Source organism: Rhinichthys klamathensis, unplaced genomic scaffold, assembly GCF_029890125.1.
Source record: "Rhinichthys klamathensis goyatoka isolate OS25496 unplaced genomic scaffold, OSU_Roscu_1.1 h1tg000004l_1, whole genome shotgun sequence".
NCBI classification, from domain to species: domain Eukaryota; kingdom Metazoa; phylum Chordata; class Actinopteri; order Cypriniformes; family Leuciscidae; genus Rhinichthys; species Rhinichthys klamathensis.
This window is the reverse complement of record NW_026606557.1, coordinates 1,493,293-1,496,125: the sequence shown is the minus strand read 5'-3', so window position 1 is coordinate 1,496,125 and position 2,833 is coordinate 1,493,293.

Genomic DNA, 2,833 nt, shown 5'->3' with positions numbered 1-2,833 from the left:
GGGTGTTTGATACATTTATTACCTTGAGCATATGGATGAACGAGTGAGTGAGTGAGTGAGTGAGTGAGTTGAGTGATCGGGATGAATCCGCTGTAGGGTTGTGTCTAGAAGGAAACCTTGTTCTGTGAAAAATCTTACATGCAACAGTTTTGGCCCACAGACTGACCATCTGACGCACATTTCACACAAAACTGGCCAACAATTGCAGAAAATCAAGTTCTTATCTTGCTGGCTTTCTGTAACATCTGGGAGTTTGGGTGAACCTGTCCACCAGGAACTAAAGGTGCCCACGAGGTACTAGATTGCTACAATGAGGAAGCACTAATCACTGGGCCTACAAAAGGTTTAGGTTAGTTCCATCAAGTCGTATTTAGATGATATTCAGTACTTTGAGGCGCTTAGTAGTTTGAATATATAGTCTTGCTTATGGGTATCTCTGAGTCTTCAACAATTGGTAATTTTGGATGAACACAAATTCTGATCGCAAAGTCTCCATCCATTTTTCTCTACGTTTGGCTAATTTCTGGTGTTAATCAACCATTTTGAATAACCCCATCCCTCAAAATATAGTCAAATTAAAATTAAAATGAACTGTGGACACTTTCTTGTTAGTCAGTCTCCTCTTTAGAGTAAAGCCTAAAGTATACTCCCCTTGTCTGCCTTCTGCTCTGACAATTTGTATCTGCGTGCAGCCCAATTAGGTCCACTAGGTAGTGGGCATGTGCCCAATGCATCCATCCGCGCACAGTAGCTGTATTTTCATGTACGCTTATAATCGGATTAGTAGCACAGTCGGAATAAAAAAGTCGCATACAACCACGTCAGTCGGAATGAATTGGCCAAATCCTATTCAAATTTCATTCGGATTGTAAGTGGTAGTTTAAACCTTTTCTAATCCGATCGAGAGGACATGCAAACACTTGATCGTGTGATGCGTGGAACAAGCTGTTAAGTGTCATAAATGACTGTCATGTAATTTTAAAAGTCTCCACTCATCTTCTGTGAAGTACAGCAAGACAACGTCCCACCAGTCCTTGTTTCAGACCCTCATCCTCAGACTGCTTGTTTTGGACACGGGAAGGGGCGTTTTTACTGCTTGATAAATATAAGCAGCACGGCACAATGGTTCATGTGCTCGTCGTCTCCAAATTGGGACCCTAAATAGATAAATATTAAAGGGATAATTCACCCGAAAATGTCAATTTGCGTAGGCCGTCTGCCGAAAGCTAGTCATAAAGTTTTAAATATGTATATTTTTTCTTACCAAAACCCATTGCTTTGCTTCAGAAGGAGTTTATTAAGCCCCTGGAGCCGTATGGATTTCTTATGATGGATGTGCTTTTTTTGGGCTTCAAAATCAGAACCACTATTCACTGCCATTATAAACCTTGGAAGAGCAATGGTATTTATTAATATAACTCATCATATCCTCCTAATTGTATAAGAATGTCATTTACACCTAGGATGGCTTGAGGGTGAGTAAATCATGGGGTAATTTTCATTTTCGGGTGAACTGTCCCTTTACGTCTGCTCTTTAAAACAAAGAAGCAACGTAGGTAACGTTTAAACAGCGGGAAACTGTATATTCGTCCAGTGTGCGCATGTAAAAAGATCAATTCTGATTTGAAGCTTGTTACATAATGCGCACATCAACCCGATCACTTTATTTAGAGTTCATGTAAACTACGTTCAGATTCATTCAACAAACGGTGTCCGTGTCCCATGAAACGTAGCTACTGTCAATGAAGTGTACTTTGAATGTCTGGTGTGCTCAACTGTGCGCTAGATGGAGTAGAGCTCAGAAAATGAAGTATACCTAGCTCTAGCTGTAATGTAGACCAGACTTTATGCCGATAGTCAGGACCATAGATATCCATAATAAAGGCTAGATGTCTCGTCCGCGCTACTGGCCAATGGAGGTCGACGTCCGCACCTGGCGGCCATCTTGTCACAGGCAGCTCGCTCACTCGTAACATTGTGTTTTAATGGTGCATGTACTTTTTAAATAACCATAACTTGCTCAATTTTCTACTGATTTTCAAACGGTTTGGTTTGTTATAAACGTCAGAGATGTAGTTATGACACTGCATACTTATGAATAATAAGTGTATAAATAAATAATCATCCAGAATTATAGCCACGTTAATAACGTTTGTAAGAAACCAAACCGTTTGTAAATCCGTCAAGATTTCAACGAGAGTATTTGTGTTCGTGCTGATCACTCATCTTACATCAGGTACCATAGATCCCGCCAGAAAGCTTGCCTGTGGCAAGATGGCCGACGGTGATGACGATAGAGTAAGACATCTAGCCTTTATTATGGATATCTATGGTCAGGACTGGCTGTGCAAGACTACAAGACAACTCCTAACCTTGGTGCCACTAAGTTCAAAGTCAGAATGAGGCTTCCCATCTAGACATCACCCTGGTGAAGTAAAACAAAAAACAATGGTACAGAATTGATGTCGGTGAATGGAAGACAAAAGAAACGGTCTGTTCTGAACACTTTAATGTTGACACAGGTGAACAGTAATCTCCAGATAAGTACAAACAGGTGAAGACAGAAGCAGCATTCTGGACCAGCACAACAAGCCACTACTTTGCAGGCAATGTCACCGAAAAAAAGAAAAAAACAAGCGTGTATAAAACAGTACAGTGATGCATGAGCACATCCTCTCTCGTTTGAACATTGAGGTCAGACTACACCTGGACTGGAACTGAGAGTTGAGATTTAGGGTTCACTCCAGATCTGTTCCCACTACAAATGCACCTCCTTTAGAGTCCTGACTTTCTTTCCCTTAGGTTTACGCATCGAGAGCAGCGTGTGGTCGTC